Source organism: Elaeis guineensis, chromosome 3 (assembly GCF_000442705.2).
Source record: "Elaeis guineensis isolate ETL-2024a chromosome 3, EG11, whole genome shotgun sequence".
Classification (NCBI taxonomy): Eukaryota; Viridiplantae; Streptophyta; class Magnoliopsida; order Arecales; family Arecaceae; genus Elaeis; species Elaeis guineensis.
Window position 1 is genome coordinate 78,997,188 of NC_025995.2, and position 27,224 is coordinate 79,024,411.

Sequence of the window (27,224 nt, forward strand, 5' to 3'; positions counted from 1 at the left end):
CTTTGATACCGGACTACTTAGATTTTAATGTAGTGACGGAAGGCTACTAGGTACAGTCAAGTACTTACAAAGTTGTGTATAGATCAAGATGGGATTGACCCCTTCGGATTATTGGAGTTGATGTATCACTGTATTTCAATTGAGTAAAGTCTTGACCAGGATAATCCATAAGATGGATTTGAAAGGTTGAAATACAATACAGATGAAGCAATCTCGATTGATAGTTAACCTGAGACCATCCTAGAGCATCCAGGGTCAAAAAGATGAATTACGCGGTAATAATGTATATGAGTTCTGGAATATTCTTTTACAATAATTTGACCTATCTAGACATCGAAAATCATTGCTAGATAGTATCTCAACTAGTATAAGAATTGGTTTCTATGCTACCGACTTAGTGTTTGAACCTATGGAGTCATGCACACAAGTCAGACAAAGTAAGAAGGAATTGACCTATGTTTATATGTTAATTTGAAAGTACTTGACTTGATTGAACATATAAGCTAACTTAATTAAAAATTAAGTTATGGGTCAAACGAGATTGAAGAGTTGACTATGTCTAGCTAGCACTACACATGAGGTTCAAGTTTGATCCCAGAGATGAACAGTTTTTGATCTATGATTCATGAAACATATGAAAGATTGAATTTAAGTACTAATTAATTTTAGATTAGATCTAAATTAGTTGAACTTAAATAAATCTAAAATCTAAGTTAGACTTGGTATAAAAGTCCTAAAGAGTTTGGGATTGACAGTCTTTCAAAATTATTTCGAATTAGCTTCGAATCGGATTCGAATCAGACCTATTTTGGATGAGATATGAGTATTTCTACTTGCACTAAGAATACCCCCTCTTGAAGCACAACCAAAATCTAGTTTGGTGCTTATTTGGGGCATCCCAAGTGGGTGAGAGATTGGGTGCAAGTTGATTGTCATATGTGATGACAATTATATCTCATATAGGAATCCTTCTTTTATGAGTATTGGACCAATTCAAATCAGATTTGAATTAAGAGTCCTAATCTCATTGGATTATGAAAATCATCTATAAATAGAGAGGGTCTCTACCTATGGATGCATAGCAAATAGCAATAGCATAGCAAACAAATCAGATTGAGAGAAGAGAAAATAGAAAGAGGCATGAGAAGAGAGAGAGTGGTCCTATCTTCCCTTTGGCCTCTCCCCTTGTTGCCGCCCCTCTTCCTTTGGGCATGGGGTCTATTTGGGCATCCCACCTGCTAATGTGAGGTGTCACACTAGCATATCTCATCCCTCGATTGATTGAGTTGCTAAGCCAATTGGATTGGAGTTCATCTTGCTTTCCTGCGGTGTTTGACGTGCATGCGAAGTAGAGGGTCGCACATCCAGACCTCTGTAAGGGTTTATATCAGATAATTTAAGATTTGATCCTTGATTCTACTATATTTTAGGTAAGAATTTGATCATAAATAAGTAGAATATTAAAAAATTTTTAGATGCAACCTGGGCATCCTGAAGAGAAACTATTTCCCTTCCCTTCAACTGGTATCAGAGCAGGCCTGAAATATATGCATGTAAAATAAAATTTTTTAAGATTATTTATATATGATATAATTAATATTTTTTATGAGATATTAAACCTTATTTAAATCTATTTATATAAAATTTTTAATCTAATTTTGATTGGATTAGAGGTGCTTAATCAATGATTGATTGAGGTTGTTATAAATCTGTTAAACATAATTCTGTTGTTGCTGAATTTTTTATAAAAAATAATATAAATTAAAATTTATTTTAAATTTATTTTAATAAAATTTTAATATTATTATTTTTTTATAAAATAGATTTATTTTAAATTTAAATTAGATCTATTTTGATGGATATTTAGATCTGATTCCTATCATAATTCAGTACTACGTGAAAATAGATTTTATCAGAAATTAATTTTTTATGCACTCATATTTGCATCTAATTAATTTTTTATTTGATATCAAATCTAAAATTATATTTTATAATCAGTATAAAATATATTTTAGATTTGATACGATGTATATGATGCATCAAATCTAATTGGATTAAATGAAGAACATAATTGATAAGATCAAGGATATGTTCATAACACAAAATAGTTTTGTCAATAATTACATGTTGATGTAATTATATATAAAATTAGATTTTAAATTTTAGTAGCCTAGTACTTGGATTGATGAGATCACCAGACTGTTCAGTTATAAGAGATTGAAGAGATTAATCTTTCTTTTGCCTATTCGATGGGTTCTCTTATGACGTGTAAGGGTGTCGTTGTGATCCAATTTTATGAAAAAAAAAGTAAATAAATTTTTATATATTATTTTGATTATAAATATATTTATATTAGATCCAAAATAATTTATGATTCATTATAATAAGATAAAATTTAGATATAAAATTATTTTAGATCTGAATTACATGTTGCATATGATGTAATTGATATTGATCTAAAAGTTATCATGATACATGAGAGTATGAATGAAGTTTAGATCATACCTATATATGTTTAATTGTTAAACATATTATAAAAATTATTTTCATATGTTAAAATATATGGTATGCTTCACTTGAAATCTTTGTAGAATAGTTCTACAAACTAAAACACATGTTTCAGACACTTAATTTTGAATTAAGTTTGAATGATCTAGATTTGAGAATTGAAGATCATTAAAATACTATATAATATGATGGATAATAGATTAGCATGAATCAGGTCCTTCTAATGGATTAGACCTAGGGTTAGAAACACATATGGACTAAGTAGAGAAATTGATTAAATCTATCAAGTGTTGAATTAGATTAGGTCAGTATTTCTCTAAATCAATCTCAATAGTTGAAGTTTGATCAAGTCCATGTGTTTGACCCTAATAAATGGATCATGATCATGGCTCCGTGGTTGAGCTCGAATCTTCTGGTGTGCCTAATCGAAACTAATTAACCAGTTGGTGTCTAAAGTAAGTTTGACAGATTCGATCAAGTGATTTTTAATTGAGAGCTATTCACCTAGATCCATCTACGATGAGTTAAAGATAGATTCCTTCCGCTGATCTCACTTACCTGACCAACATGATAGATTATATTTTAATTAGATCACTAGTCGATTCGTGCAGATCCATACCATTAAGGTGAATCAGTGTGACTAATTTAAGTGTCTTTAGACCAGCTTGTGCTTAATCCTTTACATACTTGGTGAAGTCAGTAGAAGGATTTATAGCTTACAGGTCAACTTCTTCTTTTATTATCAGATCAATTAAATCAAATCCTCTAAATTATTAGGTTCATAAAGTGATAAAGTTATGAGATAACTTGGTCATTGCCTTCCATTAAGGTGTGTGATAATGAGTCCAATATTCCAAATAGGTATTGGAGGCGCCACGCGTCTGGTGTCTATTACATATTGAAATTATCATTCATCATATGACCATCATGTTGTACTTTAGATCAATGCTCAGGTTGGTCGAGCCACACTCAGGCTTGGACATCTGTTTGTTGAATACACTTGGTATGTCATGTTAATGGTTGGACCTAACCTGGATTTTCAGTGGAGGTGCCACACGTCTGCTGAAGGGACACCTGGGGCAGAACCTATTGCTAGAAGTTGTTTGGAGAAACAATTAGTTATGAACCTACCCATGGATGCACTAGGATTGGCCAAGCCACACTCGGGTCTGAATGCAGTCTATGTGGATTCTAGTACCCGCTAAAGAATTAATGTAATTCCTCGAGTTGGAGGTAGAGGCTGTCAATTCGTTAAAAATAGTGGAAGAACCTTTAGACTAAAGTCCATATCTTCAGGATTAAAAATAATTCATATACTAATAGGCTAATATTTTTTCCTTTCAGTTATGGCCAACACACTATCCTTCCGTTCGCTATTGGACAGCAACAAGCTCACCGGACCCAACTTCGATAGCTGGTATCGAAAGTTGAAGATCATATTGGAGCACGAAAGAATTTTATATGTCCTTACGGATTAGGCACCCGAAGAACCTACAGCAAATGCTCCTCGTGCTATGAGAGACACTTACATGAAGTGGCTTAATGACCGTACGTCTGTGCGTTGTGTGATGAGGGCAGCTATGAATGATGAACTTAGTCATAAGTTCGAGGATGCACAGTCTGAGGAGATGATTCAAATGTTGAATGAGTCCTTCGACACCTCTGAAGATGTAGAGAGACATAAAACCTCCTGTGCAGTGTTCAATGCCTGTATGTGAGAGGGGGCTTCAGTCACCAATCATATATTATACATGATTGAACAGATTGAATGCCTTAGCAAACTTAGATTTCTGTTGCATGAACAGTTAGGTAAGGATGCTATCCTTAATTCGCTACCGAAATCCTACCTACCTTTTCTCAGTCATTATAGAATGATGAAGCCTGCGGTAAATTATCATGGTTTGCTAGGGTTACTGCAGACTTTTGAGAAGGATCACCAGTTCCAAAAAGAGTCAGTGAATTTAGTGGGAGGTTCATCTGCAAGGCGTTGATCCTCTAAGAGAGAAAAGAAAAAAAAGTATAAAAATCTCATGCCATCGATCCCAAGCAGAGCAAAACGTCAAAAGTTGACAAGAGCCAGACAAAGTGCTTCTTCTGTAAAAAGCTGATCATTGAAAAAGAAATTATCCTACTTATATAGCCACCCTTGACCTAAACAGGCCTAAGAACAAGAGAAAAAGGCAAGTGGTTGCTTCACAAGATATTTATATGATAACATCTTGTAATTTTTCTATTTGTGATCCTACTACCTGGTTATAGGATACCGAAAGTCCTATTAATATATGCAATTCGTTGCAGGAACTACAGGTAAGTAAAAAATTTCGAGAGGGCGAGCGGTTCCTTAACATTAGAGATGAAAGCCTTGTTCCAATTCTGACCTTGAAAACTTTACAGCTTGTCTTCGAGTCTAGTAGTGTCATGTTGGATGATTGTCATTATTGTCCCTCCTTTATGATGAATGTCATTTCTGTAGGCCTTTTGGCCAAACTTGGTTACAAATTTATAATAAAAGATAATTTTTGTGATATCATTATGAATGATACTACAATTATGCATGGATAATTGAAACATGACATATATACAATATCACAGCCTATTAATGTAATGTACACACCTAGTAAAAGCCCCTAAGTTAGATAATGTCAGTGAATCCTACCTTTGACATTGTAGGCTTAGTCATATGAACAAGAATAGGATTGACAGGTTGATCAAGGAACATGTCCTTGAGATAGATGATTGTGAATCATTGCCTACCTGTGAGTCTTGTCTAGTTGGTAAGATGACTAAGTCACCTTTTAAGAAAAAAAGTGAGAGAGCCAGCGATGTCCTAGGTCTAATACATACTGATGTATGCGGGCCTATGAACATAAGTGCCAAAGGAGGATACTACTACTTATTACGTTTACAGACGACCTATCGAAGTATGGGTATGTCTATCTTATGAAGTATAAGTTAGAATCATTTAAAATATTCAAATGATTTCATGCTGAAGTAGAGAAACAAACTGAAAAGAGTATTAGGATCTTTCAGTCAGATCAGGAGGTGAATACCTCACCAGTGAGTTCCTGACATATCTAGAAGAGAATAAAATTCTCTTACAATGGACCCCTCCTAGAACACCAGAACAAATGGTGTGTTCGAGAGGAGGAATCGAGCCTTGTTAGACATGGTCCGATCTATGATGGGCTTTTTCAGTCTGTCAATCTCCTTTTGGGGATATGCTCTAAAGACTGCCTGCTACATTTTGAATAAGATGCCCAACAAGTCTGTCGATAAAACTCCATATGAGATGTGGACTTGACATAAGCCAGTGCTCTCATACCTTAGGGTCTGGGGGTGTCCAGCTTATGTCAAGCATTTAAAGATAGATAAGTTTGGATCGAAGTCTGATAGATGCTTGTTCGTAGGGTACCCAAAGAAAACTAAAGGGTACTACTTCTACCTCGTTGCAGAATAAAAGGTGTTTGTTAGCAGTCGGATAGTCTTTTTGGAAAAGAAGTTCTTTGGTGAAGGAGCTAATGCCTGTAAAATTAAACTTGATGAAGTTCATGAGGTGGAAAGACCAACACATACAGAATTGGATTCGATTGGTGAATCAAATCTGAAATCGGTAGAAACATCATTAAGAAGATTCGGTAGAGTACCGCATCAGCCAGATAGATACTACAGTTTCTTGATCTGAGACGATGATCCCATTGAACTTGATGAGAATGATGAGGATTCGATCACCTATATAGAGGCCATGCAAAGGCCCAACTTCCAAAAATAGCTTGAGGTCATGAAGTCCGAGATGGAGTCCATGGAGATCAATAGTGTATGGATACTAGTTGATCCATTTGAAAAGATAAAACCCATAGGGTGTAAAAAATTTTCAAGAGGAATAGAGGAGCGAACGAAAAGGTAAAGACCTATAAAATCTATCTAGTTGCCAAAGGTTACCGTCAGCGTTATGGTATTGACTATGATGAGACGTTCTCTCCTGTGGCAATGCTCAAGTCCATCTAGATTATGCTTGCTATCGCTGCACACTTAGATTATGAGATTTGGTAGATGGATGCCAAAATTATTTTTTTTAATGGAGAACTGGAAGAAGAAGTGTATATGATATAACCTGAAGGGTTCACATCCACAGATAAGTCGAAAGTGTGCAAGCTGAAAAGGTCTATTTATGGACTTAAGCAGGCATTGAGAAGTTGGAACATGTATTTTGATAAGGTGATTAAACATATGGTTTCGTTAGGAATGGAGAAGAGCCTTGCATTTACAAGTGGACTTTTGATTCTGTGGTCATTTTTTTTGTGCTGTATGTGGATGACATACTGTTACTAGAAAATAACATCCTGACTTTGCAGAGTGTGAAGCTGTGTTTATCATCATAGTTCTCCATGAAGGACTTGGGAGAAGCATCCTACATCCTAGGGATGAAGATCTATAGGGATAGATCCAGAAGGTTGCTTGAATTGTCCCAATTCACGTACATTGATGTCTTGTTGAAGTGGTTCAATATGGATAATTTCAAGAAAGACTATCTTTCGATTAACTATGAAATTACTCTTTCCAAGAAAGATTGTCCGACAACTCCTGAGGAGAGAGAGCACATGAGTACAATACCATATACTTCGACAGTAGAATCGATCATGTATGCTGTGACATGTACGAGGCCGGATGTGGCCTATTCACTAGGGGTAGTGAGTAGGTACCAGTCAGATCTAGATGAAAGCATTGGAAGATTGCGAAAGCAATTCTTAAGTATTTGAGAAATACTAAAAATCAATGACTTATCTATGGAGACTCTGACCTGAAACTTATGGGATATACTGATTCTAGTTTTCAGTCAGATTGTGATGACAGCAGAAGCGTGTCGGGTTACGTATTTACCTTGAATGAAAGAGCTGTTTGCTGTAAGAATTTCAAGCAACATACGATGGCCAATTCTGTATGCGAAGTGGAATACATTGCTGTATCAAATGCTGCAAAGGAGGTGGTGTGATTGCAAAAATTTATCATCGAGCTAGGAGTTATACCTTCATTGATGGTCCTATCCTGTTGTAATGTGATAGCTCCAGTGCCATAGCTCAAGCAAAAGAACCCAAGTCGCACCATCGCACCAAGTATGTTCTGCACCGCTATCACCTGGTGCGAGAGATCGTGAACCGAGGTGACGTCGAGCTTCAAAAGATCGACGAAAAGGAGAACCTAGCCGACCCCTTCACTAAAGCTCTTAGGATCAAAGAGTTCGATAACTTCAAATAGAAGATGGGTATAAGATACTGTCCCAATTGGCTTTAGTCCAAGTAGGAGTTGTTGGAATTACATCTTAAAATCAATCATATGACGATTGAGTTCATCTTTGTATATGAATTATTAATCAATTGAATAATAGTTATTCTGATATTTTTCATCACAAAGTGACATCTTCCATGAACTCTTGTACTGTGATGAAGTCCCTAGAACTATATTAGTATACGATAAAGAGAGAATTTATCGTATAGTTCTTAAACATGTTCGTAACCAAATGATACGTCATTACGGGATAATGATGTTTATCGAGTAGAGGTCATTGTGTGCCAAATGGGTTGGTTGTCCTCTTAATCAAAGAGTGTGATGACACTGGTATGGCATACAGGTGAGATGTAGGGGTACATCATCACTGAACAAATGACTCACCTGCTGAGCGTTCTGCTGTCAAGAGCTGCTCGTGAAATACATGGGTATAAGTATCCTTCAGACCTGAGATTACCACAGTGACTTGCAAGCAACTCACTATGCTTTGATGTCGGAGTACTTGGATTTCTAATGTAGTGACGGAAGGCTACTGGGTACAGTCAAGTACTTGTGAAGTCTGTGTGTGGATCAAGATGAGATTGACCCTTGACCCCTCTGGATTATTGAAGTTGATGTATCGCTGTATTTTAATTTAGTAAAGTCTTGGCCAAGATAATTCATGAGATAGAAGGATTACAAGCCTATGCAACCGTCGCTCAGACTACAATTAAAGGGTTCAGGAGGCAGGGAGGCAACAATGGACACCGCAAGAATCCACAAGGAACCAGCCCACTGGATTTTCTCGCCCACCCTCCCGTAATACCCACTGGGCATCTGCCCAAATCCCACCTGGGGGTTTCCAAAGTATCGAGGAGCATTGCATTTTTCTGGCTCGTCGAGCTTGGCTTGCCACTTCTGCATTTGAGCTCCATTCATTCACCTTCCTCCTTCTCTGTGCTTTCTTCAGATCACTCGTTCTCGGCTTGTTCAGTGGTTTTTTTAATCAAAGGTTCTGATGGATTTGAAAGGTTGAAATACAATGCGAATAAAGCAATCTCGGTTAATAGTTAACCTGAGACCATCCTAGAGCATCCAGGGTCAAAAGGATGAATTTCATGGTAACCATGTGTATGGATTTTAGAATATTCTTTCATGATAATTCAACCTATCTGGATGTCAGAAACTATTGCTAGATGGTATCTCGATTAGTACAGAAATTGGTTCCTGTGCTACCGGCTTAGTGTTTGAACCTGTGGAGTCACGCACACAAGTCAGACAAAGTAGAAAGGAATTGACCTATGTTTATATGTCTAATTTGGAAGTACTTGACTTGATTGAATATATAAGCTAACTTGATTGAGAATTAAGTTATGGGTCAAACGAGATTGAAGAGTTGACTATGTCTAGCAACACTACACATGAGGTTTAGGTTCGATCTCGGAGATGAACAGTTTCTGATTTATGATTCATAGAACATATGAAAGATTGAATTTAACTACTAATTAATTTTAGATTAGATCTAAATTAATTAGATTTAAATGGATTCAAAATCTAAGTTAGACTTGATACAAAAGTCCTAAAGAGTTTGGGATTGACAGTCTTTCAAAATTATTTCGAACCAGCTTCGAATCAGATTTGATAGGACCTGTTTTGGATGAGATATGAGTATTCCTACTTACACTGGGAATACCCCCTCATGAAGCATGACCAAAACTTGGTTTGGTGCTTATTTGGGGCATCCCAAGTGGGTGAGAGATTGGGTGCAAGTTGATTGTCATATGTGATGACAATTATATCTCATATAGGAATCCTTCTTTCATGAGTATTGGATCAAGTCAAATCAGATTTGAATTAAGAGTCCTAATATCAATGGATCATGAGAATCATTTATAAATAGAGAGGGTCTCTACCTATGGATGCATAGTAAATAGCAATAGCATAGCAAACAAATCAGATTGAGAGAAGAAAAAAGAGAGAGAGAGGTCCTATCTTCCCTTTGGCCTCTCCCCTTGTTGCCGCCCCTCTTCCTTTAGGCATGGGGTCTCTTTGGGCATCCCACTTGCTAGTGTGAGGTGTCACACTAGTATATCACCTCACACTAGCACATCTCATCCCTCGATTGATTGAGTTGCTAAGTCAATTGGATTGGAGTTCATCCTACTTTTCTGTGGTGTTTGATGTGCATGCGAAGTAAAGGGTCTGCACATCCAGACCTCTGTGAAAGTTTATATCAGATAATTTAGGATTTGATCTCTGGTTCTACTGTATTTCAGGTCAGGATTTGATCATTAAATAAGTAGAATATTAGAAAATTTTTAGATGCAACCTGGGCATTCTAGAGGGAAACTATTTTCCTTCCCTTCAACTGACGATTGAATTCATCCTTGTATATAAATTATTGATCAATTGAATAATAGTTATTTTGATATTTTTCATCACAAAGTGATATCTTCCTTAAACTCTTGTACTGTGATGAAGTCCCTAGAACTATGCTAGTGTACGATAAAGAGAGGATTTATCATATAGTTCTTAAATATGTTCGCGACTAAATGATACGTCATTACGAGATAATGATGTTTATCGAGTGGAGGTCGTTGTGTGCCATGTGGGTTGGTTGTCCTCTTAATCAAGGAGTGCGGTGACACTGGTATGGCATACAGATGAGTTGTAGGGATATATCGTCACTGAACAAGTGACTCACCTGCTGAGCATTCTGCTATCAAGAGCTGCTCTCAAAACACATGGGTATAAGTGTCCGTCAGACCTGAGATCACCATAGTGACTTGCAAGCAACTCACTGTGCTTTGGTGCTGTACTACTTGAATTTTTAATAAAATGATGGAAGGCTACTGGGTACAGTCAAGTACTTCGAAGTCTGTGTGTGGATCAAGATGGAATTGACCTCTCTAGATTATTGAAGTTGATGTATCGCTGTATTTTAATTTAGTAAAGCCTTGACCAAGATAATCTATGAGATAGATTTGAAAGGTTGAAATACAATACGAATGAAGCAATCTCGGTTGACAGTTAATGTGAGACCATCATAGAGCATCCAGGGTCAAAAGGATGAATTACACAGTAACCATGTGTATGGATTCTGAAATATTCTTTTACAATAATTTGACCTATCTGGATGTCGGAAATCATTGCTAGATGGTATCTCGATTACTACAGAATTTAGTTTCTGTACTACCGACTTAGTGTTTGAACCTATGGAGTCACGCACGCAAGTCAGACAAAGTAGGAAGGAATTGGCCTATATTTATATGTCCAATTTAAAAATATTTGACTTGATTGAATATATAAGCTAACTTGATTGAGAATTAAGTTATGGGTCAAATGAGATTGAAGAGTTGACTATGTCTAGCTAGCACTATACATGAGATTCAAGTTCGATCTCGGAGATGAACAGTTTCTGATTTATGATTCATGGAACATATAAAAGATTAGATTTAAATATTAATTAATTTTAGATTAGATATAAATTAATTGAACTTAAATGGATCTAAAATCTAAGTTAACTTGGTACAAAAATTTTAAATAATTTGGGATTGACAGTCTTTCAAAATTATTTCGAACCACTTCAAATCGGATTTGAATCAGACCTGTTTTGGATGAGATATGAGTATTCCTACTTGCACTGAGAATACCCCCTCATAAAATATGATCAGAACCTGATTTGGTGCTTATTTGGAGTATCCCAAGTGGGTCAGAGATTGGGTGCAAGTTGATTGTCATATGTGATGATAATTATATCTCATATAGAAATCCTTCTTTCATGAGTATTGGACCAATTCAAATCAGATTTGAGTTAAGAGTCCTAATCTCATTGGATCATGAGAATCATCTATAAATAGAGAGGGTCTCTACCTATGGATGCATAGCAATAGCATAACAAACAAATCAAATTGAGAGAAGAGAAAAGAGAGAGAGGTGTGAGAAGAGAAAGAGGTCCTATTTTCCCTTTGGCCTCTCCCCTTGTTGCCGTCCCTCTTCCTTTGGGCATGGGGTCTCTTTGGGCATCCCACCTGCTAGTGTGAAGTGTCACACTAGCACATCTCATCCCTTGATTGATTGAGTTGCTAAGCTAATTGTATTGGAGTTCATCCTGCTTTCTTGCAACGTCTGACGTGTATGCGAAGTAGAGAATCTGTACATCCAGGCCTCCGTGAAGATTTATATCAGATAATTTGGGATTTGATCCCTGGTTCCACTACATTTCAGGTAAGAATTTGATCATTAAATAAGTAGAATATTAGAAAGTTTTTAAATGCAATCGGGACATTCTGGAGGAAAATTATTTTTCTTTCCTTCAACTGGTATCAGATTGAGAACTCCCACGCTATTTCTCATAAAATAGAAACTAGAGAACCCTAGAACCCCCACCCTAGATCTCACACCCCAAAGAGGATCTTTTTCCCCTTTTTCTCACACACGGATGCCCACCCCTCTTTCTCAGATCTCTCACGCACTCTCTGAGGTTTTCTCATACCAAATCTAAAGTGGTTTGGTGCACAAAAACTAGCTCTTCTTAAAGGTGACATCCCATATAGAGTTTGGATAATCTGATTCAGCTTCAAACAACCTTTGATCTTATCACAAATTCAAATCAAATTTAAATTTTATTTTAAATTAGATTTAATTCACACATAAGGAACTCAGAAAGGAGGGTGACGTAATTCAGATTAGCACCAAAAAACATCACACAAAAATTCATTTGCACATGAGAAAGAAGGCTGGTCGGTGGCAATGAAGAGTCCCACAAACTTGGACTCTTGGTTTAAGCTTGATTTCAAACCAATTTGAAGTCAAATTTGAACCAACTAAATTTTGATCCAAAGAGAATCAGAAGAAGGCATCACACACCTTCTAGACATAAAAAATTCCATATGAAAACCAATTTTACAAGTGAAGAAAAGTAGGACGCAGTGAAAGATGGTGCATGGGGTGTTCTTCTTCCATTCAAATTCGAGTTTGCATTCATTTCTAATTAGGTTCTTAATCTAACCAAATTAGGTTAGACCTAATTAGATTATCTATCTAATTAGATAATAAATAGTCTCGATTAAATCTTAATCAAATTAAAAATTAATCAAGCTCGAATCAGGAATCAAACTCCTTTAGCGATTAGATCATCTCATAATCTAATCGGGTCAAACCAAATTGAATCATATTCAATTAGATTTAATCTAAATTTTAATGCTCAATCAAATTGAGTTAATTAGCAATCTAATTACTAATCAATCTTCTTATAATTTACCAATAATTAATGAATTAATTTATTATAGCTTTTGTATAAGATTAATCATCAATCGAATTGATGATTAAACCTTAGAACGATTCTCAATCATTGATCAACCATATGATCAGTCAAATTTTTTTTTGAGTATGACCCTATAAGTTCAAGCCTAAGTTGACAGTATAGAAATAACTTTCTGAACTAATTGATGTAACCATCTAGCAATAGGACCCAACATCCAGATAAATCAAAAGATTGCAAAGCATCATTCATGAACCTATTGGTATATGGTTACCGTATAATTCATCTCTTTGACCCTAATACACACAATGATCGAGAGTTTAATTATCAAACCTAGATTACTCAACCACATTGTGATTCAATCTTTCAAATCCATCATATGGATTATCCTGATCAAGATTTTACTAAATTAAAATACACTGATGAATTAACTCCTACTTATTCGAAGGGATCAATTCTATCTTGACTCATACCAATTTCGCAAGTACTTGACTGTATCCAAAAATTTTTCATCACTGAATTAAAAATTTAGATAGTCTGATATCAAAATACAGTGAGTTGCTTGCAAGTCACCATGATGATCTTAGATCGAAGAGACACTTATACCTATATCCTTCATGAGCTACTCTTGATAGCAGAGTGCCCAACAGTTGGTCACATTCAATGAGATATATTCCTACATCTTACTTGTATATCATATTAGTGTCTCCACACCACTTGATTATGAGGACAACCAATACATATGATACACAATGATCTACACTCGATGAATGCTATCGTCCTAGTAATAGCGAATCATTTGGTCATAAACTTATTTTAAGGACTAAATGATATATTCTCCTATATCGATCAAGATAGTCCTAAGGATTTTATCACAAGAATTGAAGTTTATTTAAGAAGATGTTCATTATTTTATGATAAAAAAGTCAAATAATAATTTTATTAATTTATCAATTCATATACATTTATATTTTTTAGCACAATCATCAACAGACTAACGATTGGCTTTGGAACACAATTTTCAATAGCAATATGTATAGAGACTGAGCTTAGTTTAATGATATAGAGATGGATGTCTATCATCTTCCATTAGAGTGTGATTGGTAGTATGGCAAAGGTTTTTTATCATTTATGATGAATAAGACCAAAATTGTGTTAGTACCATCAAAGGAAGTGACACTGAAGCCACAATCCAAGGAAAATAGTAGTTTCCTATCTCAAGCACAATTTACCATGGCTGAGTCCAGTGTGATCATGGTTTTGTTGGGAAAGGAAACTATAGAAAATAATGGTATTCAAAGATGGCTCAATATATTATTCATTTATTCAGGAGTTTTGCTATCTTTTTCGAGGAACTACCATCTGGATTACCCTCACTTTGAGATATCTAGCACAATATTGACTCGTCTTCAAAAGCTAGTCTTTCAAATTAAGCCTACTATCAAATGAGGCTTACGGACCATGCAGAGTTATTTAGGAAAGTTTGTAAGCTTCTAGAAAGAGAATATATTTTGGAGAGCATGAGTCCTTGTATAGTTTCAATCCCTCCAACTTCTAAAAAGAGATGAATTTGGTGCATGTGCGTAGATAGCTGGGCCATAAACAAAATATCAATGAAATATTGCTTCCCAACTCTGAAGTTAATTTGTACATTAGGTTATCTATCTATTCTTAAAGTAATTTCTAAGCTTGATTTGAGGAATAGGTATCATCAAATAAGGATAAGGCCAGGGGTGAGTGGAAACTAACATTCCAAACATGTGAGGATTATATAAATGGCTGGTGATGCCATTTGGACAATTAGTCACACCTAGTACATTCATGAGAGTCATGAACTAGATATTGAAACCATACACCAGAAGGTTTGTAATTATTTATTTTGATGATATTCTCATATATAGTCGAAGTGCAGAGGTGCTTATGCAATACTTGATGAGATACTACAGACACTTTGCAAGAAGAAGTTATATGTCACCATGAAGAAGTATATCGTTATGGTCAATTAGGTATTATCATCTTTGGGATATGTTATATCTAGAGATGGTATTATTATGGACCGATCTAAAGTGAAGGCTACTATCGATTAGCTAGAACCTAAAGATTCTTCTTAAAGCTTGGAGTTTCCATAGGTTGGCTTCATTATACCGTAGATTCATTTGTAATTTTAAAACAATTGTGGCTTCATATATAGATTGTATGAAAAAAGTAGGTAAGTTTGAGTTCCCACCTAATGCTAGATGATGTTTTATGAAGATTAAGGTAAGGTTATCAGCAGCTCCTATATAGGCTTTTCTAAATATTAAGCAAGTCTTTGAAGTGGAATGTAATGAGTTCAAAGTGGATGTTACCCAAATAAACAACCTGAGAGAGGGGGTAAATTAGATTTTTCAAAAATTTAAAACTTATCGTGCACAAAAATTAAATTAAATGGAAAAAGTGAATGAGAGCTATGCAACGTAACATAAGTATGAAGATGCAAATAATGAACAATGAAAAGAATAGATAAGGCATAAATAAACATAAGATTTTTATAATGGTTTGGCGTCAAACTCAGCACCCACGTCCACTTTCCAAGCTATTCTTAAAAATTTTACTATAATCTTTTTTATATTTTAGCTTCATTATTTTTGTAAGATCATAATCAAAATTTGATTGATTTTCTCAGTGAAAATCAACCAAAGCCACATTCTCAAGCCACTCGTAGGTTTACAAAACAAACACACTCCAAATCAAGACTTGGATAGATCTATCCCTAAGTTTTAATCTCAACTAAAATTTATTTATAATAAAAAATTAGAAGTACAATGTAAAGCACAATAAAATGCTTTTGAAAGAGTAAAAATAATATTAATGAAACTCTTAAAGATTGTGTTGAGAAGACTTAACAATTAATGCACTCTTTTTTCTTTGAAAATCACTTAAATGCTTTAAGATTTTTGGTGGTCGGAATGTTGTAGCTCTTTTTTAAATGCTCACTTAATGCTCTTGGATTTTCTTTTTATTCCTCTCTTTCTCTTGGCTCTTCTATCTATTTGGTAGTCTTTAAAATCTTTTAAAATATCCAAAAAGCCGTGTCTAGCTGTTGAAGATCAAAAATTAAAAACTAGCTGTTAGATCTATTTTGTACATTTTTTGAACCTTCGTAGAACTAGTTGTTGAAGCTATTAACCACAGTCAAGTCAACTCAAATCAAGTAGGAGTTGAATCGAGGTGACTACAAATGACTTGACAACAATAGAGGTTGACTGGATATTTAGTCTGAAAAATATGCTTTAATCTTTTTTAAGAGAGTCGACTAGACAAACATAGGGTTCGACTCGCAGGCTATGCCACTTGAAATTTGCAAGTTGGAGTCAACTCTTTGAAGCTTGGAGTCAGCTCTTAACTTCTTTCATTTTATTTTTCATAATGTAGCTTCTTCAATCTGCTTTCTTTGGTTTCTTAATTTTATATTGACAAGAGACTTCTTAAGCATGACTTTAGCTTTCTGAAAAAATTTTAACATAAACTTCAACAATTCATTAGTACCAAAATATATACTCAAATATTTTATATTCATCAAAACCAATCCTTAGATAAATAATAGGTATTTGAAAAATCTTAAGCTAGGAGGGGGGCCAAACACTTAATTTAGCCAAAAGTTGAGTAGAGCCATGCTTAACTATTCCACATATACTATGAGTTTTATGTTATGGTGCAAACACTCAAGCATTGGTGATGCTATCTTTTGTATCTAGAGTTTTACATTCTATATTTTGACATTAGTATCATTAATGTTATAAATTTTTTATCATGATATCGATCCTTATCGTCACTAGAAAGTAATCCCTTTAGTGGTGTCATAAGCAGTCAACTAGTTATAATTGAGTTTTAGCAGTATCAATAGATTATTGCAATTGGTTGCATATTTAATGATGAAAACATCATCACAGATAAGTTAGTCCATTAGTATTATATAATATCACCACAAAAAATATGACTCATAGTAATGATAGTTATCATTACTAATTATTTGAATACTAGTGACGGCATTCAATCACCATATATAGTATGATTTTTTGTGGTGATAAGACATAAGTCGCCACTAAAACTATTAGTGACATTCATTGTACTTATAGCCATTATGGTTGCCACTAGTAGTTTTAGTGATGATATTTAGATCTTTTAGTAATGACCATGAGGCTCTTAATAGCTCTATGGCCAAGATAAGCTTAGTTTATATCATGCTATTTGGTCAAGTTATATGTTAGAGTTTAGGTACATTTTTACTTCACCACAAATTAGGTATATATAGAATTAGGTAGCTGTTACTTTGAGCTGTCATACATGTTTGCTTACCATCATGCATACTGATCTAGGCTTACCATTCTTAATGATGTGCAACCTCAATAACTTAATGATTTTTAGTTACAAGATGCCTTCTTGTTAAAAGGAACTCACCTATATATTTTTGATTGTTCACCAAGGCATAAAATCCTATAAGAGTTTCATGAAGAAGGTCACTTTGGTCGAAACAAGACATATCAATTGATCTCCGTCCAATATTACTAGCCTAAAATAAGGATACAGAGAGATATATTGAGTGATGCTATATATGCTAGGTGTCTAAAGGGATAGCAATAAATGAAAGAATATACACACCACTATTGGTGCCAGACAACATGGACTCACATTTGCATCGACTTCATATTAGGTCTTCGAAGGCTTTGACTCAATCTTTGTGGTGGGGGATCATTTTTTTTAAGATGCCCCATTTTATTGTATATAATAAGACAATGGATGCATCTTTCATTGTAGGAATTTTTTCGAGAGGTGGTAAAGCTACATGGAGTTCTAATTTCAATTACCCCAGATTGAGACCTCAAGTTCATGTCATATTTTTGGAGGAGCTTATGGCAGATATTGGGAACAATACTTTCATTTAGCAACGCTTACCATCTAAAGACAAATGGGTAGTCTAAGGTAGTGAACCAAAGTTTGGGCAATATATTGCAAAGTTTGGTTGGTAAGAATCCAAGACGGTGAAAGCAAGCTTACCTAAGCAGGGTTTGCATTTAATAGATCTATCAATAGATCAATAGATTTCAGTCCTTTTCATATTATGTATGGTTGGAACCAAAGATATACTTGAGAGTTAGCACCAATCCCATAACCCAATCAAACTAGCATACACACTAAAGATATGGTGTAAAAGCTTCAAGATGTACATGCTCAGGTGCATGAGAAGATTGAAGAACCAAATAGGCATTATAAGGAGTATGTGGATGAGCATAGGTGCAAGGTGATATTTGAGGTTGATAACTATGTGTGGGCTATCATTACTAGGGATTGCCTACCAACTAGAGAATGAAGAAGACAAGCTCCTCATAATGTTAGACCTTATGAGATTATAAAGAAGATTAACGATAATACCTACTATCTAAAGCTATTGAGACATATTTGTACCCATTATGTCTTCAATGTTAAGCACATTTTGTCATACTATGGTAATATATTTGATGAAGAATTCAATTCAAGGATGAGTTCTTTCCAAAAAAGGGGAGAATGGTGCAGCATAGGATGCAGTCAATAAATACTATGACAAACATGACCATACTAAGCATTAAAAAAGCCAACAAATTCATGGGCAAAGTCTCTAGAAAGCAAATATTTAATTTATTTTCATTAAGGATGGTATTAAATTTTCTTATAAATATTCTATTACTAATATAGTATCAAATTTTAACTAAGTTTTTTATATCTATAATAGAATAATTTTAGTATATTTTCTTATTATCGAGTTCTATTTTGATTATAATCCTATATGAGTTAAATGTCCGAATTAGAGTTAGGATATCATATCCTATAAATATGCACATAACCCATTGTAAGAGTAAGCTTTTGATATATTAATAAATTTCTTTTCAAGATAATTTCTTTTACCAAGTGAAGGATTCTTCAATCCTTTCTTTTTATTTAATTTTATTAAATATAATGTTAGTATATTAAAATGTCATTTATGGATGACGTTAACATGAAATCAAGAATACGTTATACTTTATGTTCTATTAATTTATCAAATCCATAAAATATTTAGTCTTACAACTATTATTAATAATACATAGTATTTGTCTTAAACTTTTTCCAATAAGGTGAGGGCATATATACTTGACCAATTACATTTAATCGTGGATATATCTCTTCAATCATTAATAAGTTGAAAGTATGTATAGTTGATCAGTTATTTAGTTGTAGATAGTCAAACATTTTTAGTAGGATTTGTACTATAACTACTAGCAATGGTGCATGGCATTTATCTTAAAATTTTTGAATTAATAAGATGATGGCATATCTGATTAACTAGCTGCATGTTGCTATAAATAATTGAATTCCATTATGAAAATTTGCTCTGCAATTAAAATAAGTTGCACATGATAATTATTATAAGAATTTCAAATTAATCTAGTGATGCCATACATATATATTTAACCAACTATACCTATCTATATATAACTAAAAACCAACAAAGTATTAAAAATGATTGTATTTAGTTGAATAATTGATAAAAAAATAAGAACTTACAGAATTCTATGCAAAAGAAAGATCATGCCTTTAAAAGATTAGAAGGAATCCTTAATTTTTGTTAAAGTACCCCTCAATAGAAAGTATGTATGAGAAATATTATAACCAAACTTTTCTCCTTTAATAGATATTCTCTTACTAAAAGTTATTCCACATAATATTTGTTATTTCTTTCATTCCTAGTCCCATACTATCATACCTCAATACTCTTTTAGAGGAGAGATGTTATAAGGACTAAATATTCATCTTAATACATTGGTTAGAGTGTTGGTCTACATAGACTCCTATTGACATTTGATAATTTTTTTTATATATTGAGAACAGACACTTGAAGAGATTTCTAGCAAGAAAATCAAATTTTATATATAATCATATTAATGCATAGTAGGCTATGTTAACAAACAATATATTATACATTATTTGATCCATCAAATTTTGAAAGTTTTCTAGTTATCATATGCATATTTAAATAGGCACCATGGGGTAGTATAGTGAAATTCATCACCCTTATTGTTTATTCCCTCATCACATGTTTGACAATTGTAAGATGTGCAATCCATTTCCAAGTTATTCTTAAAAAAATCTTAGTATTTGACATATGGATTTGAACTACACTAGTTCCTTCAATATTTCAAATGTCTATAATTTTAATAACATTATTTTTGTTACATGATCTCTATGGCTTCCAATATATTTTTGTTAGGACAACATGATAACACTTAATCCTTCGTACGAGTATATTTGATGTCTAGCTTGTACAAAATCAGCATTCAAATTTTACTCCTCACAAATATATCAATGTTTTATACATATATGTATATATTTTACCCTCTTACATTTGTTTTGGAAAATAGTTATCTATTTTGCAAAAGTTATTCAATGGTTAAGTGTAAATAAGACTATGAATACAATATTAAGGGGTCACTAAAATTGATAAATGATTATAAAATATTTAGCTAATAGGGAATAGATATAGATAAAAAGTCAAACAAAGTGGCTGGTATCAATTATCCCAATTTAAATGTATTCTATGCTATTATATTTTCATGGATTATAAAAATATAGCAAGAAAGAAAAATATATATTTTTTGGTACATAAAGAAAAATATTGTTATAAAATATTTAGTGAATAGTGTCATTATCTCAATTTTAACATATTCCTTGCTATTATATTATCATGGATTATAATAATACAGTAAGAAATGAAAATATCATTTTTTGGTAGATAAAGGAAAATATTATTTAATGGTTCATTATGATGAAAAATGGTTACAAATGCTTACATGTTAAACAACATTATTTTATACCTAAAAGAATATCATTCTAATATTCTGCTAAAATAACTAATCATGTATATTTTGAATTATTCTTTTGGTGAAGATGGCATTAAATAGTGTAATTAGTTCTTACCAAAAACTAAAATTAACAATGGCATTAGAAATAACTAATATGATCTTATATAAAACTAATTAACAACATCCTTGAAAGACTAATATAGATATGGACCACAGATAATTTAAATAATTAATTTTATCTAGTCATGACAACTAGTTTATGCTAAGAATAATGAACATGATTTATCATGTTTATATCTCATCCAACTAAAAGATTTAATTTCAAACTAAAATCTCAAATTCTATTAAGGAAGCATTATTGCATTCAATAAGCAAATACACCATCATGTAACTTTAATATTTTCTTCAGTAATATATAGAACATGTTATGTGCATCTTATCAAAAGAATATAAATTATATGGCTAAACAAAATAAAATATTTTATATATTCTAGCTAATAATAAATGACTAAAACCAATAACTAATTTTTTCAAAACCTTGCCTGAGTGACGCTTTTAACAAAAATTTTATAAATGGAAGCCAAATATGATAAATGAAGAAAAGAGAAATGAAGTGAGAGATATTAAGGTTGCATTTGACATCACTGTCATTTTTATTTTTTAAATAAAATCAAAAATAGGAGTCCCATTTTTATTTTCTTCCTAAACTCATAACAATAAAAACCTATTAGGTAGACATTATTGTTTTCAATTCTTTTATAACAAAAAAAGAAAAACATGTTTGGGAAGTAAAATTAAAATAAATTCAAAATGAATATAGTAGCAACTGCTCTAGACCAAAAATTATAGTCCAACTTCCTGGGAGCAAACTCTCCTAGTCAAACATTTGATCCACAACTATGTTGATTTTGACAAACCTTCTTATTAGGTAAAAAATCTGACTATGATACAATCATAGGTCTAGTTATGGGTACATCCTAGTTCTTAAGCTGTAAAGAGTAAAGGATTCAACAGGCCTTATTCACTCTCTTCTCCTTTCAAAGTATTCTCTATAGTATTTTATCCCCTAGTGAGGATCGCAAGCCTGAGTTTGTTCAAATCTTGGAAAAAAGGATGGCTTTTGAGATTGAAATACTCAAAATTTGATCTAAGCATCTTATCTCTTTAGAGAAAATCTCATTCTCCTCAACTACTATGCCCACCCCTCACAATGCGGGAACTTACTACTATTACTGAAGCTGGCTTTGAATAATAGAGAATCTTTGATCTTATGGATCAAGTCCAACCTTAGTTGAAGGTCTTAACTACCCACTGATCATCCAATCTAAATGTGATATTCCTTAATTGCAATCAAATGGAAGGAGGTTCTATGATAGGGCATCATCATCCAAAAGGTCGAAGCAACGATAGATTTTAGCTTGCTAAAGAATTGGTAGGTGATACTATGGTCATCATCCCACAAGATGTCGAATCAAGGAATATGAGAGAGGTAAAAGAATAGTGCCCTGTAAGCTAATCGCATGGATAATGCAATTAAACTTTTCTATTTTATCTTACTACTCATATACATGATATTGATTATTAATTTATAATATGAGGTATTATGTTTCATCATATGCTGCATCTTATCATCTTATTTATGACTTAATTAAGATTATGATGAATTTCATAGATTAAAACAATGGTTCTAAGGCCGTAATAAAATTATGCAGTGAGACCTGAAACTATGATAATTCTGATCTAAAATATTTTTAATCGTAGGATCATTTAGTCAAAGATTAATGATACTAATAAGACGAACATATCCTATGTATGTTCGATGGAGAGAGTGATTAATATCATAATCATTTATGTAGAAACACTAATATAAGATGTGCGTGCTCATTGGAGAATGAGTTCATGAATTGATCCATAAGAAGAAATCTGATGGAGCCTTATTGGCATGTCAAAAGATGGTTCTCCAGTGAGAGTGGTGCAATGATCCTTAGACTTAAGATCATTATGATACCTTATATGTATGAATCTATACTTTAGTTCATACTATAGCATGACTCTCTGAGATATGTGTGAGATGTTCTGGATATAGTGAAGTATGCATAGAATTATGAGTGGTCAACAAAGAATCGGTCTGTCCTCGTAAGAGGAGAGAACAATCTATATGGTCTTATAGAATGATGACTCAGGAAGACTTTGGCTAAAGCAAAATAAAAATTATAAAGAGTTTCTAATATTTCATCAATCAAGTCATCATCACCAGATCAAGATATATATAAATAGATATTTAGACTTAAAATAATTGTATGCCCATAGCTTATCTGGGATGTTGTATAATTGAAGGATTGATTTACATAGTAACTTGCCATAGAAAGATATTTTGATATTTGCTAAAATTTTATATCTTCTGGATAGTCATGACACGTTGCTAAACGTCAATCTTAACTTGTAATTCTAGTGAATTAAAGAGTTTAATTCAGTAGTTAATTTAGAAGAGTTCTAATTAATTGTAATACATAGGCTTGACATGTCTTAGAACTAATTAATTAGAAGAGTTCTAATTGGATTAAGTTGACATGAGCTTGGACCTACTATTGGCTAGATGTGAAACCCAATAGATCACATACAAAAGAAAATAGATCAAGAACTTTTAATTAGGCTTGAGAAGTCCTAATTCAATGAGAATTTGGTTGAAATCCTAATGGATTTTGGATATGCATGCTCCCACATAATTAAACCCTTGAATCTCCATCAAGTTGGACTCCTATTTACATAAGGATTTGATTGTGTCAACTTGTTGGTGCCTAAACAAATATCTCATTCCCTCTTATGCTTGCACACCCCTTGAAGCCTACACATCAAAGTGTTTGACATGAGAAAGGATTCCTCCTTCGTGCCCTTATGGTTACACACCTTATTGGCTTTCACATGAAAGGAGTCCATATTAAGAACTCCACCATGCTCATAGTCCACACATAAGAGGTGTTCACGCCTCTTGGTGTTCACACCCAAGTGTTGGGCATTATAAAGGGATTTTGAATCTTGAAAGGTCTCCATGCTTAGTCATGTTAGATGCGCAATAATTGGGATGTCATGAGCACAAAGGTTGTAATACACACAATCCTCATGCCAAGAGTTAGGTGCAAGAAAGGGAGAGAGAGAAAAGTAAGAAGTACTGATTTCTTATGAAGAAATTTAGCAAATCTGATTGAGGAGAATCCTTGATCAAGTCCTTTGTGGATCATCATGGGAAGGCACATATTTGGGTGCCTTGAAAAAACCAATTAGCAAGCAATCCAGATTTTTTTGAAAGGTATATTAATTCTTTTCTCTTATTTAATTGCTGTTTGGTTTATGTTTAATTATAATCATTAAGGTAATTTGGGGATTGGGATTTAGATATTTTGTAATCAATAGTTGATGCATGATAAAAAACTTTAAAATCTATTTTTCGCTACATATCCGAATCCCAATGGTAGTATCAGAACCATCCTTAACTAATTCAATCAAACATGATGTTATTGTTGTGATGTAGATTAGATCTAATTCATCATATGTCATGATCTAAATTTTTTTCATGATGATTTATTATTGATTTGCTACATCAATCTGAAGAACAAAATTATTTTATATATGACCAAATCTTGATGTGAGATTCCATGGCTTCAGGACTTGTATGACAAGTTTGGGTAGCATTTTACTATCTGTATTCACCATGAAAATACTATCTTGTATATATGATGCATGAGATAGAGGGTTGCTGCATGTGATGCACATACCTATGCACTAAGGAGCATGGCCGACCACCATAGGCACAGCAAAAACATGGTGGGGCATCCCATAATGTTGTATGGTCTAGAGGTGGGTGGCTGAAATTCAGGTCATAAAAGAAAGATACTTCAAAAACAATTCTAGGGTTATGGATGAGTTTGATATTGACTAGAATTCAATATCCTAATGAGATTAGGATATATGATTGTATATCAACTCAAATTTATAGTCCTAATTAGATTGGATTTTTATTCAATTAAATTCACCAAATTGTTATTGTTCTAATTGGATTAGGATTTGAATCATAGTTGACTAAATTTTTGCAAATCTAATTAGATTAGGATTTGTTTAAGAGTTGGTTAACTTAAGTCAAAAGATGACATATGGTTGACTCATAATTGACATTGGATCAAGAGTTGAACCCATATGATAATTAAAAATTCTAATTAGGTCAAGAGTTAAATCTGAATCAAGATTCCATGATTATTGATCCAAAAGTTGGACCAAAGACACAAAAAAATCCTAGATAGATCTTGCACCCATGAGGATAAACATCACAAATTTCCTAATGACATATGCATGAATGATATCATGATTAGAATAACATTAATAGTTTAATTTCTTACTTTATATAATAATTGTTATAAATTGTATGGATGATGGTTATGGACTAAAAATACCCATGTGATGGATGTATATGTGAATGTATCTATGATGGTTGAATGTATAGATGTATCTGTAATGTTATAATCTTATTTATTAAAATAGGAGCTGGGTGCCCCTGATGTATTCATGTTTATAGCTATATTTTTTTTTTTATATATATTTTTTAACTATTAATTGAGATTTTTACATATTGATGTAAAAATAAAGATAAAAAATTTTATTTATAAATAGATAAAAATAATTTTTTATATTCGTGAATAAAGAAAGAAGACAGAGCATTCATCGAAATCTTCATGGAGATGAGACAAGACTACCAAATGGATCAAGAGCAAAGACGCATGAAGATTGACATGAGATGACTCACTCTGTTATACGCCTAGGATGAGACCCATAATTTATCCAAATGGCTCGGATGGATTACATTAGAAAATCCATAACCCTCCAATTTATTATATACTTTTTATACTAGTAATTAGATGAATATTCTGCCTATAATAGAAATACATGTTATGGATGTGCATGAGACCAGATAGATCTAAGTCTCTCATAAAATTATATTAAGTCATAATGGCAAAGTGTTAAGAATACTATCCATACCTTCCTTCATGCTAAGCCAATAAAATATATTAAAATCTATAATATATTGATTGTGCTATCTACAAGGCTTGCTATGGAGTTTGATATAATGTTGACTTCATGCATAGTGATGCATATGGCATTTTTAGATGATGCCATCTTGTTGTGTTATCTACAAGGATAGTATTATTCAATTATGACTATATGAGAATGAAAGATACGACTTAACTAAAATATTATAATTTATTATGCTATCCATAAACTATAAGTATTTTAGAGATAAAAGATATATTGAGAGTTGCATGAGATACAATTAATAAAAGTTACATATCCTTGAACTCATAAAAGTTTGTTGTGCTATCCATAAATTTTTTATGAGAAATTGAGATCTCAACCCCATTAAGGAACTTGACGACAAGATTTCTCATTTTTCATACTAGAGGGCTATAGGATCACCAAATAAGTGGGAGATATGACTAGAAAAAAGATCTCATTTAATTGTACATGTCATCATCAGGAGTCTACTTATTTTTTATTCTTATTTTGTAGATTCATCTGCATTATGGCATCTTCACTTACACTGCATGGCATACTAGATGTCAATAAGTTGATCAAACCTAATTATGTGGACTGATTGAGAAATTTGAGAATAGTTCTCATCCAGGAGAAAATCTTCTATATTCTTGATCCCTTTGATCTCGATCCGACTGGGATGATGCTATAGAGAAGGATAGAGCCGCTCATAAAATGTGGCAAGCTGACAGTATGACTATCAAGTGTATTATGTTAGCCTCTATGAGTAATGAGTTACAGAGGTAACATGAAAGCATGCATCCTCAGTCTATACTTCTCAATCTAAGGGTGCTATTTGAAGAGCATAGAAGGACTACTAGATATGAGGTATCAAAGCAGTTGCTCCATATTAGGATGAGTAAGGGCACATCCATACAAACTAATGTGTGCAAAATGATTGACTTAATCACTCGATTAGATCGGTTGAATTTTATTATGGATAGTGAGCTGAGCCAGGATATGATCCTGCAATCACTCCCTAAAGATAGCATCTCCAAGAGAAAGAAGGTAAAAAAATCTCCACCAAAGATAAATATTGTCATTGCGGTAAGGAAGAACATTAGAAAAAAATTGCAGGAGCTATCTTGCAAGTGTGAAGCAGTAAAAGTATGATGCAAAGGTTGCACTGCTAAAAGTTTATATATGATACAAACTAATTTATCATTGAGTATTTCGGTTTTAGATTCTTGAATATTAGATACTGCATATGATTTTCACTTATGCAAGTCATTGCAAGGAATAAGAAAGCTGAAAAA